Below are 17,187 nucleotides of genomic sequence, written 5' to 3' on the forward strand. Positions count from 1 at the left end.
AGATCTTGTCCCCGACGAAGTCCAGTAACCCTCATTCGGCACTGACCTATTGCTATTGTGGATACAGACTTCGTGAGGCCATTTGTTCATTTCACAAGCCTTTATCGAATGCCTACTTTGGCCTAGATCTTGTGTTGCATGCTAAAGATACAAAGATGAGTAAGATATTGACATGCGAGGCCTGTTTGAGCAGACAAGTTCAATGTGATGGGGGTGTCAAGGACTTCTATGTAACATTAATGTGCAAAAGAGGGACTGCAGTTGTGGGGAGAGGACAGGGAAGACCCTGCAGTGGGGGTAGGTTAGATTCACCAGACTGGGGGAGGAAGAGGGGAGCACTTTCTGGGCAGAGGTGGGACAGAAGGGTAAAATAGTATGACACATCAAAAATGAACTGGGGCAGTTTGTAGGCTTACGATCGGTCCCTTGAGGCCCCCAGGGGACGAGGGAGTGGTGGGTGCCATTTAGCTGGGGCCATTGCTTGTGTCTTATCGAATGTTTACACTTCACCCTGAAGGCCCAAGGGAGCTGGGGAGGTGCTTTGAAAGCAGGCATTGACAAAGCAGGTGCTTTGAAAGCAGGCTGGGGAGGTGCTTTGAAAGCAGGCAGATTTGAGTTTTAAGACGTTCCTTCCGGTGGTCTTGTAGATGGTGGGGACGGAATGAATGGAATAATGGCAAAAGCCCTATCGAGAAGACTGTTTCTCTGAACTAAGAAGAGCTGGTGAATTGGGGCCGCTCAATGGAGAGGGTGAGCTATGGGTGCACGGGGGAGCTCCTTAGGAGTTCAAATCTACACAGTTGATTAGCTGGCAGTGGAAAGTTGAGGGAGAAGGGGGAGCTGAGGATGACTTCCCAGTTCTTGCCTTGGAAAATCGGGTGGTGGTGGTGGGGGGGGGGGAGGTGTATCGGATTGTGGATTAAGGAGAGAAAATGGGTTCCATACTGGACAAGTTGAATTGGAAGTACCCGCGGGACATCGAGGCAGAGATATCCAGTAGGCAGCTGGATAACAAAAGAGAGGCCTAGCATAGAGGTGCTTCTGAGGAGGGATTTCTGGATCCTGTGTGGATTCTTCCCTTTGCACTTAAAAAAACAACCAAAAACCTTTTAATTCCAACTTCAGGTGTACAATAGAGTGATTCAGCCATTCTATACATGACTCAGGGCTCATCATGGCAAGTACTCTTAATCCCCTTCACCCATTTCAGCCATCCCCCCACCCTTCTCCCCTCTGGTAACCATCAGTCTGTTCTCTCTAGCTAAGTGTCTGTTTTGGGTTTGTCTCTTTTTTGTTTCTTTGGTTTGTTTCTTAAATTCCACATAGGAGTGAAATCATACGGTATTTGTCTTTCTCTGACTTATTTCACTCAGTGTTGTACTCTCTAGATCCATCCGTGTTGTTGCAAACGGCAAGATTTCATTCTTTTTATGACTAAGTCATATTCCATTATATATATACATATATACGTATTTATGTATATATATATATATGTATATATATATACACACACACACACACACGTATATATGTATATATACCACTTCTTTACCCATTTATCTATCAGTGGTGGATACTTGGGCTGCTCCCATAATTTGGCTATTGTAAATAATGCTACAATAGGGGCACCTGGGTGGCTCAGTCGGTGGGGCGTCCGACTTTGGCTCCGGTCGTGATCTCGCAGTCCACCAGTTCGAGCCCCGCGTCGGGCCCTGTGCTGACAGCTCAGAGCCTGGAATCTGCTTCGGATTCTGTGTCTCCCTCTCTCTCTGCCCCACCTCACCTGTGCTCTCTCTCTCCTTTCTCAGGAATAAATAAACATTAAAAAATTTATGAAACACATAATAGTGCTGTAATAAACATAGGGGTGCATTATCTTTTTGAATTAGTGTTTCTGTATTCTTTGGGTCAATACCCCATAGTGCAATTGCTGGGTCATAGGGTAATGCTATTTTTAATTTTTTGAGGAACCTCCATTCTGTCTTCCACGGTGGCTGCACCAGTTGGCATCCCCACCAACGGTGCACGAGGTTTCTTTTTTCCCCACATCCTGACACTTGTTGTGTCTTGTGTTTTAGATTTTAGGCATTCTGACAGGTGTGAGGTGATATCTCATTGTGGTTTTGATTTGCATTTCCCTGATGAAGAGTGATGATGAGGATCGTTTCATGTGTCTGTTGGCCATCTGGATGTCTTCTTTGGAGACAGGTCTGTTCATGTCTTCTGCCTATTTTTAATTGGATTCTTTTCTTGTACTGAATCGTATTAAGTTCTTCACACATTTTGGACACTAACCCTTTATCGGATATGTCATTTGCCAACGTCTTCTCCCATTCCATCGCTGTCTTTTAGTTTTGTTGACTGTTTCCATTGCTGTGCAGAAGCTTTTTATTTTGATGTAGTCCTAATAGTCTATTTTTGCCTTTGTTTCCCTTGCTTCAGGAGGCGTATCTAGAAAGACATTGTTATGGCTGCTGTCAGAGAAATTACTGCTTGTGCTCTCTTCTAGGATTCTGATGATTTCAGGTCTCACATTTAGGTCCTTAATCCATTTTGAGTTGATTTTGGTGTATGGTGAAAGAAAGTGGTCCACCTTCATTCTTTCCATGTCGCTGTCCGGTTTTCCCATCACCATTTGCTGAAGAGACTGTCTTTTTCCCATTGGATATTCTTGCCTCCTTTGTCAGAGATTAATTGACCATATATTTATTCTGACCAGAATTTATTTCTGGGCTCTCTATTCTGTTCCATTAATCGATGTGTCCATTTTTGTTCTTTGCATCCCTAACACACTTCTAAGAACACATTTTGGTGATATCCAAGGTTGTATACTTTCTCCTTTCCAGCACCCTCATACCTGCATTCATGAGACATCACATAGCCTTTGAATTCCCCTTATTCGTAAAGACCTTTCCTCAAATCATGAGGGCGATTAGAAGGGGATTTCAGATCTTCACTTGCTGACTCCTATCACTCAAGTGTGGATATTCCAGCAGGCAAAGCAGGCAACCAGACGTTTGTTAAAGCTTCTGGAAGTCACTGTACTTTTTTTTTTTTTTTTTTTTTTTGGCATGGGAAGGAAGTAACAGTGGACCAAGCTTATGGACGTTGTGCTGTGAGGTCTGGCCTCCTGGGATGAATTGAAATCGTCACCATCACCATCATCATCATCATCACTAAAGAACTAACAGCTTGAAGAATTTCAAGCTTGACGCTGCGCTGAGGGCCTTTCATGCATGATGTCGCTGAAACGTGGTCATAGCCCCAAGGCGGTACTATTACTGTGCTTACTTTTATCGATGAGAAAACTGAGGCGCGGGGAGTATGAGTGAGTCGCTCAGGAACCTCAGTACTCAGGAGAGCTGAGTCTCCAAGCTGCATCTATCTGACTCCAGAATCCCCGCTCTTAACTGTATGTGGCCTGCTAAGAAAGGCTGTTCAGTCGTCATCGGCATTGCTTTTCCTTCGGAAACCTTTCTCGCTTTCTTTCATCTTCAGTATGTAGCCACCTGAACTGGGCAGCCAGTCAATCGACAGCCGGGATTGCGTACCCGTTTTAAAGGAAGATGGCATACACGTGGAAGGTGGGCGTGGGACAGAAGCACAGTTCCTGTGACCCAAGGACCTACCTGGCCAAAGACACCCGTGCGATGAGTGAGACTGTGCACTCCGGGGCTACGACTGGGTGGAATTCATAAGGCGGGGCTTCCTGGAAAAGAGGAGTACTCGCTCCTTCCCCATCTAGAAGGAAGAGACAGACAGATGGGGAGAGGCGCGCTGGATTTCTATCAGGAGAACTCAGGAGTCCTCGGAGCTTGAAGGGACCACAGAAAGCATCTGGTTAACTAGATTCTGGCCCACCCTTCTCATTTCCTAGGTGAAGAAACATAGCAAGAGAAGAGTGGGGACCTTCTCGGGTGAGGGTTCGTGGCTCCCCAGCCGCCAGTGTTCTGTCTCCGGGGCAGGGGAGGTGGGAGACCAGTACGAGCAGAGTCCTGGGGATGCTAAGAGGTCACGGGCCGGGAAGAATCAGACCGGGAGCGGCCACAGAGCCACCTTGTTCAGAACGCCCTTCAGCAAAAGTCTGGGAAGTTCTGTTGTTGTTTTCTTTTTAAATAATTTCTTTTTTTAAAAAATGTTTTTATTTATATTTGAGACAGAGAGAGACAGAGCATGAGTGGGGGAGGGGAAGAGAGAGAAGGAGACACAGAATCCGAAGCAGGCTCCAGGCTCCGAGCTGTCAGCACAGAGCCCGACGCGGGGCTCGAACTCACGGACCGCGAGATCATGACCTGAGCCGAAGTCGGACATGCCACCGACTGAGACCCCCAGGCGCCCCTGGGAAGTTCTGTTTTGATGTCCACCTGCTCCGGGGGCTTCCACGTGCCTCCACAGTCCAGGCTGACAGCGAACATTTCATCGGCCTGCCCAGGCCGAAGCCACGCCGTCGGTGGCACCCGCTTACGGGCTCTATTTACCCAGCACGGAGAATTTCCGACAGGGAACCAAAGCTTCTTTCCTCCAACCACAACTGACACATTTTCAAACAAAGGAACCATAGAGTCCTCATTTGTAAACTCCTGGCTGCCCTGGTCTTTGGTCAGGAAATACCAGGTTTTTTACACGGTGTCAAAAATGAATCGACTGCCCCGTCTCCTCCCACAAAAATGTTGCTCTGCAGACATCACGATGTGGGGGTTGGAATCCCAACCTGCCTGCCTCCCATGCTGCCTTGTCGCGGAGCCCTCGTAAATCAGGAGGCAACCCTTTGGGCGAGGCCCGTGTTTACCTTTGCAGATGAACCGAGGTGCCACGTTGCGGACGAAATCCTTGACTCCAGAGTGGGGATTCTGGGTGCCTTTTGCCTCCCGCCCAGCCTTGTCCTTTAGCTCTCAGCCCTGAGCGGGGAGCTCAAAGGAACGGCTTGTTCTCTTGCTGTAGCTACACCGAGTCTGGATCCTGCTTTATGCTTGCTGGGCTCACGAGTCGCCTCACTCTGGCTGGACATGGGCAGAATGCACCCCTGATGTATGGGGAGGCGACACCTGCGGGCCATGGGATGGGGGTGGGGTAGTAAGGATCTGGAGGGAGGGAAGCGGCTTTAGTGTCCATGAACCCGTCCCTACCTCATCAGAACACAGGCATTTTACAACGTTTTTTATTTATTTTTGGGACAGAGAGAGACAGAGCATGAACGGGGGAGGGGCAGAGAGAGAGGGAGACACAGAATCGGAAACAGGCTCCAGGCTCCGAGCCATCAGCCCAGAGCCCGACGCGGGGCTCGAACTCACGGACCGCGAGATCGTGACCTGGCTGAAGTCGGACGCTTAACCGACTGCGCCACCCAGGCGCCCCAGAACACAGGCATTTTAAGAGAAAGGGTTTTGAGGAGCTTTAAGACACAGCAAAACACCCCACTGCTTTTATTTGGGATTCTTTTTTTTTTTTTTTCCCTCAACATTTATTCATTTTTTGAGAGAGAGAGACAGCGTGAGCGGGGGAGGGACAGAGAGAGAGGGAGACACAGAATCTGAAGCCGGCTCCAGGCTCCGAGCTGTCAGCACAGAGCCCGACGCGGGGCTCGAACTCACGGAGTGTGAGATCATGACCTGAGCCGAACTTGGACACCCAGCCGACTGAGCCACCCAGGCGCCCCTATCTGGGATTCTTAAGATTAGACATCTTATAGTTTGGAAACAATACCTTATGCTATTTTAATTTTTGTAAATGTTTCATTTTGTTCTTTCATTGCTCTCTGCTCTGGCCAGGCACCGTGCTGGCCATAGTGATGAGCAAAACCACACATGGTCCCAGCCCTCATGCAACTTATAGTCTGGTCGGCAAGCCACATATGAAGCACATAAACGCAGGAATGAACGCTAAGATGCACTTGCGAAAAGTTCTAGAAAGGGGTTCTGACTTGTCAGGAGATCAGGGAGGCCTTCCTTGAGGCAGTGAGGATTTTGCCGACACCGGAGGGATGAGTGGACTTTAACTAGGCGAAGAGTGGAGGGAGGGGTGTTTCAGGCAGAGAGAACAGTACAGATCTTCCTTGCCTTACGATGGGGTTACGTCCCAATAAACCCATCGTAAGTTGAAAATACCCTCAGTTGAAAATGCATGTAAGACACCTAACCTACAGAACATCACAGCCTCGTCTAGCCTACCTTAAATGTTCTCAGAACACCTACATTAGCCTGCAATTGGGCAAAGCCATCCAACGCAAAGCCTACTTTATAATAAAGTGTTGGATATCTCGTGTAATCTGTGGAATACTGTCCTGAAAGTGAAAAACAGAATGGTCGTGTAGGTAGAGAATGAGTCCAGGAAAAAAAAATCAAAATGCAAAATTTAAAATATGGTTTCTACGGAGGGTGTATCGCTTTCACACCATCCTAAAGTCAGGACATCGTAAGTTGAACCATCGTGAGTCAGAGACCATCTGTATGTGCAAAGGTCCTGTGGTGGGTCCTCAAGAAGGCCAGGCTGGTGGAGCAGAGGGAGGATCAAGGGGAAGCACGGTGGAAGCTGAAGCTGCAGTGAGCAGGCCTCTGAGGCCAAACAGTGAGGGGCCTTGAAGGCCTCGCTAAGGAATTTGATCTTTGTACTAAAAGCCACAGGAAATTCTTGGTCAAGTTCCTTTTGAAAATGTCAGGGGAAGTTTAGTACTTAAAAAAGAAAAGTGTTGTTTTCTTACTCTGAACATATGTGGGTACCTGATATGTAAATAAATCTCATTTCCTACTGTCTTGGGTTCCCAGGAGAAAAGTCCTCCTGAAATGGAGCAGAAATCTTTGGATTTCTAGGAATTGTGGGTCTGGCGCTGTTCCTTTAACAGCACTTTCCCAATTGGCATCTCCCTTTTGTAACCTGGCCTAGGTATCGATCTTCCCTCCAGCCACTGCACTCATTTAAATTTTTATATTAAAAAAAATTGTGGTTAAATACACGTAACATAAACTCTACCACCTTAACCATTTATTTTTCATTTAAAAATTTTTTTTTCACATTTATTTTTGGGAGACAGAGCGAGACAGTGAGCAGGGGAGGGGCAGAGAGAGAGGGAGACACAGAATCCGAAGCAGGCTCCGGGCTCTGAGCTGTCAGCGCAGCTCGACGCGGGGCTCGAACTCACGGACCGCGAGATCATGACCTGAGCCGAAGTCGGACGCTTGACCGACTGAGCCACCCAGGTGCCCCAAGATTTGATTTTAAAGTAATCTCTACATCCAACTTGGGGCTCGAACTCACAACCCCGAGATCACCGACTGGTCCACCGACTAAGCCAGCCGGGCGCCCCTCCACCTTAACAATTTTTAAGGGTCGAGTTCAGTGGCATTAAGCACATTCACGCTGTTGGGCTCCCATCACCACCGCCCATCCACACAACCTTCAGTTTACAAAACTAAAACTCAGAGCCCATTAAACAACTCCCCATTCTCCCGCCCCCAGCCCCTGGCAGGGGCCATTTTACTTTCTATCAGTTTGACTGCTCTGGGTACCTCACGTCAGCAGAATCTCATTGTCTCTTTGTGACTGGCTTATTTCACTCAGCGTAATGTCCTGAAGGGTCATCCATGTTGCAGTATGTGTCAGACTTTCCTCCCTTTTTAAGGCTAAAATTCCATTATATGTATAGACCACATGTTGTTTATCCATTATGTCAATGGACATTTGGGTTCTTTCCACCTGTTTCCACCTGACTGATGCAAATAATGCCTACTATAAATATGGGGGTACAAATCTCCTTTCAAGTCCCTGCCTGTATTTATTTATGTATTTACTTATGAGAGAGAGAGAGAGAGAGTGTGCGAGCAGGGGAGAGAGGCCGAGAGGGAGAGAGAGAATCCCAAGCAGGCTCCGCCCTCAGCACGGAGCTCGATGTGGGGCTTGATCCCACAACCCTGAGATCATGACCTGAGCTGAAATCAGGAGTCGACGCTCAACCGACTGAGCCACCCGGGTGCCCCTCAGGTCCCTGCTTTCAATTCTTTTGGGTATATATCCAGAAGTGGGATTGCTGGATCATATGTTGGGTCTATTTTTGTTTTCTTTTTTTGAGGAATCTCCGTATTGTTTTCTATATGGTGGCACCAGTTTACATTCCTGCCCACGGTGCACAAGGGTTTCAATTTCTCCACATCGTTACCAACATTCATTGCTTTATGTTTTTTTCTTTTAATAGTAACTATCCCAATGGGTGTGAGGTGGTATCTCATTGGATTTTTAAAAAAATGTTTATTTTATTTATTTTGAGAGAGAGAGAGCGAGCTTGGGCAGGGGTGGGGGAGGCAGAGAGAGAGAGAGGGAGACAGAATTCCAAGCAGGCTCTGCATCATCAGTGAAGAGCCCGATGCAGGGATCGGTCCCACAAACTATGAGATCATGAGCGGAGCAGAAATCCAGAGTCGGATGCTTAACCACTGAGCCATCCAGGCGCCCTTCACTGCTGTTTTCATGTGCCTTTCCCTACTGATTAGTGATGTGGAGCATCCTTTTGTGTGCATGTTGTCCATTTGTGTATCTTCTTTTTAAAAAAAATTTTTTTTAAGTTTATTTCTTTTTGGGACAGAGAGAGACAGAGCATGAATGGGGGAGGGTCAGAGCGAGAAAGAGACACAGAATCTGAAACAGGCTCCAGGCTCCGAGCTGTCAGCACAGAGCCCGACGCAGGGCTGGAACTCACGGACCGCGAGATCATGACCTGAGCCGAAGTCGGACGCTCAACCGACTGAGCCACCCGGGCGCCCCAGTTGTATATCTTCTTTGAAGAAATGTCTATCCAAGTCCTTTGCCCATCTTAAAAATTGAGTTGTTTTGGGACACCTGGGTGGCTCAGTCGCTGAAGCATCCAACTCTCGGTTTCGGCTCAGGTCATGATCTCACGGTTTCATGAGTTCGAGCCCCGTGTTGCCTCCGTGCTGACAGTGTGGAGCCTGGTTGGAATGATCTCTCTCCCTCTCTCTCTGCTCCTCCTCCATTCTCTCTCTCAAAGTAAATAAATAAACGTAAACAACTGGGGTTGTTTGGTTTCTGCTATTGAGTCGTAGGACTTCCTTATATAGCCCGAATGTTCATTATGGTTCGCAAATACGAACCATCCACTCTATGGGTGCACTCATTTTTATAGAATGACTTTTTTCAGAACAAGAGTCCCAGTAATGGTCTTGGTGCTAGAATTGGCCTAAAAGGGGAGAACACACCCCGCTCGGTGCAGTGGTAACGATAACACACATTTATCAAGCACTTACTCAGCACCAAGTACTGTTCTAAGTGTTTGCACATGTTAATTAATCTTCCCACTGATGCCGTGAAGTAGGTGCTACTTTATTTGCACCCTGATTTTACAAATGACGAAACTGGGTTAGGAGACTATGTGACTTGCCCGGGGCTACACAGCCAGCAGGTGCCAGAGCTGTGACGCTCCCAAGCAACCTGCTTTTACAACCCAGGCGCTCCCCCATCCCACCGGGCGACTCTCTTACTCCGCTCTCGGGACGGGCCATGGTGTGAGGCAGCCCTGAAAACTGTTAAGGGCGTGAAAAGACCAGAGATGGTTTTCATTTCTGGACATATTCAGAGAACCGCGAGGCTCCGTTGACATGGACAAGCCACTTCTTGGCACACGGGGATCATGAGCATTCAGGGAGAGGCTTTTTCAAGGGACAGAGCCCTTGGTGTGGACAGTGGGCTCCAGAGCGCAGCCGCGAGACACGAAGAACACAAGAAGACGAGCCCTCCCTCGTCTGGCCTCTCTCTGTCACGACCCCATTGTAAATGTTTGTCCCCTGAGAATACTTGCATCTGTATAACACTTAGAAGATGAAACATATTCACGCACACATTGTTCCCTCAGACCTTCATAGTGTTCTGGCCAGCCAGGAAGGGTGAGCTGGTATTGTTACTATTTTATGGATGGGAAAACGGAGACCCAGGAACCTTCGGTGGCTTGCCGAAAGCCCCAGTGGGTGGGCAAGTCAGACAAACAAACAAACGTCTTGGGATCTTTTCCTTCCTTCTTTAATAAATCTTCCATACACCCATCGAAGGAGCCCGTCCCTTCCCCAGCCAGTAGGCCAAGTGGGCACGAAAAACCAGGTGTGTTAACCTCGCCGCGACCTGGACAAGAGCCTGACTCCTGGTTCCCACACGAAATCTTTGCAGGTCATTACGTGTTTGCTTTCTAGCCCAGTGGTCAGCAGCGGGCGCTTGGCTGAGACCGCTGCTCTGAGGGGCGGGGACCCAGGCATTTAGATCCCTCTCTAAGTCAACATTGTCTCCCTTCGGAGATGCGATGACTCTATGAAAGAGGTCCAGAGGACATTATTGCTTCCACCTAAGAGATGTGGAAACTGAGGCCCAAGGAGGGTAAGTAACATGCCTGAGGTTCTATAGCTAATAATTGCTACGGTATCTGGTTTCAATATCAATATATTTTTTTTTATCACGACACCGAGCTACCAAGTTGTCCAAAAGCCCCCTCCCGGGAGGGAGAGCGACTTCACCACGAAAGCGCTGTATCACAATGTGGTCGGGGACGGTGCAGGTGTGCCCGTATAGACATTCTGGGCAGTCCTGGCGGACGGCAGGGAGCACGCTGGAATAGGCAGCCAGCTCTGTGCCATGGCAGGGTGGACACAAACAAGGACTATGCCAATGAGAACCAAAAGAGGCTATTGATCCCGAGCTTTCTATACAGGAGAGTCGGCCAATGTCATTTGGCTTTGGCAGAGGCTCAGAAGCAGGCAGGGGAGCGGGAAAGCTTTACAGTGAAAGAAGGGAAGGCTTCGGGTATGACCTGACTGGAGGCCATAGGCATGGGGAAGCTGGGGGTGGGCTAACTCGAGGCGGGGTGTCCCATGTGATTGGTTGGTGACGCCCTACTTGGCTTCCTCTGGCTCTTCCTGAATTTGGAGGGGGTAGGATAGCGGCAAAAATGGGGAATCTGGAATGATTACTGAGGGGTTGTAGCTTACTTCCCTACCGGTTGCTGTAGAGGCATGGGTCAGAGTCCTGTTGTCATCTATGGTCTGGCTATTGTCCATTTGTACGTTCACCCTCTCAACACAAGGGAGTGAAAAAATTGCCCTTGTTGAAAAATCTATTGCGGTGCTCTCAATGTCCATTGTCAGCATTAAAGAGAATGAAAACAGGGGCACCGGGGTGGCTCAGTCAGTTAAGCGTCCCAACTTTTGATTTCAGCTCAGGTCATGATCTTGCGGTTCGTGGGCTCGGGCCCCGCATCGGGCTCTGTGCTGACAGTGCGGAGCCTGCTGGAGATTCTCTCTCTCTCCCTCTCTCTCTGCCCCTCCCCCACGCTCTCTCTCTCTCTCATTCAAAATAAATACATTTAAAAAAAAGAATGAAAATATTTCCTAAGGTTCTGAAACCTGTGTGTCATTTCCCACGGGCTTAGGGTACTGGGATGCCGGAGATTTTTAACACCAGCCCTAACAGAGTTTGCATTATTCGATTGACTTTGATTGACCCCTCGTGCCTGTCACTGTCGTGCAACACAGAGCAGTTTCCTGTGTATGGGAGAAGAGATTTCAGATAAAAGGTGCTGTTTGGTGCTGGGGAGTGGGGGTAGTATCCGGACTCTTGGAGCTCTGCTCAGTCTAATGAGACTAGGCTGGGGTTGGAGGAGGGCACGCAGGAGTGAGCACCCCAAAATGAAGTGGGGTGGGCATGAAGGAGCCTCCAGGAAATTTTTCAGCTGGGGCCCTCTATTCAGAACACCTTTGCAGCAAATCAGTTGTTTTCACTCTCCCGTGCCATGTCTCACGGTGACTTCTTTCTCTATTTGCATTAATCAACTTTTGTAAAGACTTCCTTTTTTTTAGAGCAGTTTCAGGCTCCCAGCAAAATTCAGAGGAAGCTACAGAGATGTCCCGTATACTCCCTGCCCCCACGACCGCTGATCTTTTTACTGTCTGCACGCTTTTGCCTTTTCCAGAATGTCGTGTAGTTAGAATTACACACTATATACAGCCTTTTCAGACTGGCTACTGTCTTAGTTCTTCTGGGCTGCCGTAACAAAATGCCACACGATGAGTGACTGACCAACCACAAACATTTCTCACAGTTCTGGAGGCTGGAACTCCAAGATTCGGGTGCCAGTACCGTCAGCTGAAGGCCCTCTTCTGGGTTCTCGGTTGTGGACGGTTGACTGCTCAGGGTGCCATCACATGGTAGGAGGAATGGGCTAGCTCTGGGGCCTCTTTTATAGGGGCACTAATCCCCTTCATGAGGGCTCTGCTCTCATGACCCAGTCACCTCCAAAATGCCCTACCTCCTAATACCATCACCTTGAGCATTTAGGTTGCCGACATGTGGATTTTAGGGGGACACGAACATTCAGACCACAGCAACTTCTTTCACTTAGTAGTATGAGTTCAAGGATCTTCCAATTCTTTTCATGTGTTGGTAGCTCAACTCTTTTTTTTGTGCTGAATAATATCCCATTGTCCGGATGCACCACAGTTTATGTATCCATTCCCTTGTTGAAGGACATCTTGGTTGCTTCCGAGTTTTGGCAATTACGGATAAAGCTGCTATAAACATCTGCACGTATGTTTCCGTGTGGACATACGATGTGGAACATCTTTTCAAGTTTCTTTGCCATCTGTGTATATCTGTATACATTCTGATGAGTTGTCTGTGAAGGTCTTGGACCCATTTTTAAATCAGGTTGTTTTCTTACTGCTGAGTTGTCAGAGTTCTTCGTATATTTTGGATAACGGTTCTTCATCAGATGTGTCCTTTGCAAATATTTTCTCCCGGTCTGTGGCTTGTCTTCTCATTCTCTTGACATTGTCTTTCACAGAGCAGAAGTTTTTCCTTTTAACTAAGTCTAGTGGATCAATTATTTCTTTCACAGATTGTGCCTTTGGTGTTGTATCTAAAAGGTCATTGCCACACCTAGGTCATACCATGGTCATGTAGGTTCTTTCCTATGTTGTCTTCCAGGAGTTTTACAGTTTTGTGGTTTTTTTTTAAATTTTTTTTTTCTTAACGTTTATTCATTTTTGAGACAGAGAGAGACAGAGCATGAATGGGGGAAGGTCAGAGAGAGAGGGAGACACAGAATCTGAAACAGGATCCAGGCTCTGAGCTGCCAGCACAGAGCCCAACGCGGGGCTCGAACTCACGGACCACTCACGGACCGCGAGATCATGACCTGAGCCGAAGTCAGACGCCCAACCGACTGAGCCACCCAGGCGCCCCTACAGTTTTGTGTTTTATATTTGGGTCTATGATTCACTGTGAGTTAATTTTTGTGAAGGGTGCGAAATCTATGTTTAGATTTATTTTTTTCATATGTGGCGGTCCAGTTGCTCCAGTACCATTTGTTAAAAAGACCGTCTTTGCTCCATTGTATTGCCTTTGTTCCTTTGTCAAAGATCACTTGAGTATATTTATGTGAATCTTATTTCTCGGCTTTCCATTTTGCCCCATTGATCTATGTCTGTTCTTTACAAATACCACACTGTCTTGACTACTACAGCTTTATAGTAAGTCTTAAAGTCATGTAGTATCAGTTCTTCAACTTGGTTCTTTTCCTTCAATACTGTGTTTGGCTGTTCTGGGTCTTTTGCCTCTCCATATAAACTTTAGAACCACTTTGTTAATAGCCACAAAATAACTTGCTGGGATTTTTATTGGGGTTATATTGACTCTATAGATCAAGGTGGGAGGAACTGAAATTTTGACAATATTGAGTCTTCCTATCCATGAACATGGGATATCTTTCCATTTATTTAGGTCTTTTTTGATTTTGTTCATCAGTTTTGTAATTTTCCTCTTTTAGGAAACTTGAAGATCTTATACACGTTTTGTTAGATTTATAGGTAAGCATTTCATTTGTGGGGATGCTAATGTAAATGGTATTATGTTTTTAACTTCAAATTGCACTTGGTTATGGCTGACATACAGGAAAGCAAATGACATTTGTAGATTAACTTTGTATCCTGCAACCTTGCTATAATTGCTTATTAGTTTTAGTAGTCTTTTTGTTGCTTCTTTGGGATTTTCTGCATAGACAATCATGTTATCTGTGAACAGGGACAGTTTTGTTTCTTCCTTTCCAGTCTGAATACCTTTTACTTCCTTTTTTGTCTTATTGCACTAGTTACTATTTCCAGTATGATGTTGGAAAAAAGTGGCGAGAGGGGACATCCTTGCCTTGTTTCTGATCTTAGTGGGAAAGCTTCAAGTATGATGTGAATTGTAAGTTCTTTGAACATATTATCAAATTGAGGCAGTTTTTTAAGTTCCTAGTTTATTGAGAGTTTTTATCATGGATGGGTGTTGGATTTTGTTAAATGCTTTTTTCTGTATCTATTGATATGATCACGTCATTTTTCCTTTTTAGCTTTTTAATGTGATGGATTACATTAATTGACTTTTGAATGTTGAACCAGCCCTGTATACCTGGAATATCTACCATTTGTTGTGAAATAAATATCATTTGTTTATATGTTGTTGGATTCAATTTGCTAATATTTTGTTGAGGATTTAAAAAAAATGTTTAATGTTTATTTTTGAGAGAGACGGAGCACGAGTGGGGGAGGGGCAGAGAGAGAGGGAGACACAGAATCCAAAGCAGGTTCCAGGCTGTGAGCTGTCAGCACAGAGCCCGACGTGGGGCTCAAACTTACAAACCACAAGATCATGACCTGAGCTGAAGTTGGACGCTGAACCGACTGAGCCACCCAGGTGCCCTGAGGATTTTTGCATCTATGTTCTTGAGAGATATTGGTCTGTAATTTTCTTGTAATTTCTTTGGTTTTGGTATTAGGGTAATGCTGACCTCATTGAATGAGTTAACAAGTAGTCCCTCTGCTTTCATCTTCTGATAGAAATTGTAGAGAATTAGTATAATTTCTTACTTAAATGTTTGGTAGACTTCACCAGTGAACCCATCTGGGCCTGGTGCTTTCTGTTTTGGAAACTTATTATGTCAATAAGTAATTTAAATTGTCAATATCTATAACAGATATAGACCTATTTAAATTGTCTACTTCTAGTGTACATTTGGCAAATCGTGTCTTTCAGGGAATCGGTCCATTTCATCTAGGTTATCAAATCTGTGGGCTTAGAGTTGTCCATAGTATTCCTTTATTACCCTTTTAATGTCCATAGGATTGGTAATGATGTCCCCTCTTTCATTTCTGATATTAGTAATTTGTGTCCTTTCTCTTTTTTTCTCAGTTAGCCTGGCTAGTTTTTAACTCGCAGAGTGGGCCATACTGAACCTCCATCAACTTGTTAGTTATAGTTCAGGGTCCCCCCCCCCTCCCCGCCTCCACCCAGGTACCAGTTCCTGTGGCAGTTTTCTGCTGGTGAATCTTGGCTTTGGGAAGCCATGTCTCCTTGTATTTGCTTGTCTGTCTCTCCAATCTTGGGGGCAACAGTTTGCCTTAAGTCCTCCCCTCTCTTATAGATCCAAGAGGAGTTGTTGATTTTTCAGTCTGCTCAGCTTTCTACTTATTAGGATAGAATGGTGGCTTCTAAGCTCTTACATGCAGAACAGGAAACCAGAAGTTCTACTGTGTCATTTTTTTCCTAGCTTTATTGAGATATAATTGACATATAACATTGTGTAAGTTTAAGGTGTACAATGTGATGATTTGAGATACACACACACACACACACACAACTTTTTTCTTTCCTGGAAGGAACCCAAGAAGTCGGGTAATGGACTTTGGGAGATGAAGAGTCGAGAGGGGTGTTCATGTTTCATTATTTTATTTATTCTTTTTAATTTTATTTTTTTAATGTTTATTCTTTTGAGAGACAGAAAGAGAAAGACAGCATGAGAGGAGAAGGGCAGAGAGAGAGGGAGACACAGAATGTGAAGCAGGCTCCAGGCTCCGAGCTGTCGGCACGGAGCCCGATGTGGGGCTCGAAGCCACGAACCGTGAGATCACGACCTGAGCCAAAGTCGGACGCTTAACCGACTGAGCCACCCCGGCGCCCCATGTTTCATTATTTTATACCTTTGTGTGCCACGAGAGTTTTTTTAAACCATTTTTTCTTTCTTTGGGGGGAGTTCTTAGAGGCCAGCTACCCTGGCGACATGCCTTTACTTGTCCCACTGACCAGTCATTCAACTCAGGCCTGGGAGGAAGGGCTAGCAACTCCTTCTCCAGGATGTTAGGTAATGAAGGAAGTAAAATGACAGCAGGAGGCTGTTTGGGTAGGCCCCCCTGTGAATCACTGATTCCAGACCCAGCGGGGGTCGCTTCCCTCTCAGCTGCCTGGGCAAGGAAGCCAGAACAGTTCTGTGCCCGGCTGGGTGGTAAAAACCCAATTTACTGTGCCAAGCAAGTGTCCCTCCTCCAGTGGGGTGGCATTCCTGGCTGCGTCTTTGCTCCCTGGGCTGAAGGCTGGGTGGAGGGGGGGGGCCTGTGGGCTGCCCCATAGGGGAAGTGACACTTGGCAGGGTCTCCACTACGGAGGTGGCAGCTGGGGGGCCCCAGCTGCCTCACACCTCCAGGCTCTGGGCTAAGCGAAGTGTGGGTGATAAATGTGTGTGCTTTCTGTTTCCTGGTGATTTGCAGGTTGGAGATCATCAGTTTGGCCATGGCTGGAGGTGAGGGGAAAATCGGCCTCCTTCCTTAGTACTCCTGAGGGCCAGGGAGAGGGGGTGAGTGGAAGGGATCATTCCAGAGTTTTCTCATAACCCGGGGAAAGGAAGTGAATGCGTCCAGAAAGAAGCTGGCGAGGACCTTCCGAATCCTTGCACCTTTCCTCCCAACAGCATTGGCCCCCTCTGGGCTCCAGTTTCCACTCGAGAAAGGGAAAATCTGAAAACAGGCCAATCTAGCAGGCAGGCGGATGGATGGGGCTGCGTTTAGAAACTTTCCACAATGTCTGTTTCCAGACTCTTGTCTGTTCAGTCAGGCCCACACCTGGAGCCAAGTCTGTGCGATTGGATGTATAGCCTGAGAGTAATAAAACTACATTCGAAACGAGCTACACAAGACAGACTTCCTCCAAATCTGGTTGCTCTTCTCCAGCACAGGGACAAGTCTGGAGTGTGGCAAGTGATGGTGACTTTCCCGATTGTCCCCTCCCTTCTCCAGTCCAAGGTGTCCAGGCAGAAGGAGATCCTCGGTGAGTCTGAAAAGGACCTGATAGAGGGGGAGGGGGAGGGGGGAGGAGGGAGAGGGAGGGGGAAGG

This window comes from Panthera pardus, unplaced genomic scaffold (genome assembly GCF_024362965.1).
Source record: "Panthera pardus isolate Hobbes unplaced genomic scaffold, ASM2436296v1 HiC_scaffold_27, whole genome shotgun sequence".
In the NCBI taxonomy this organism is placed as follows: domain Eukaryota; kingdom Metazoa; phylum Chordata; class Mammalia; order Carnivora; family Felidae; genus Panthera; species Panthera pardus.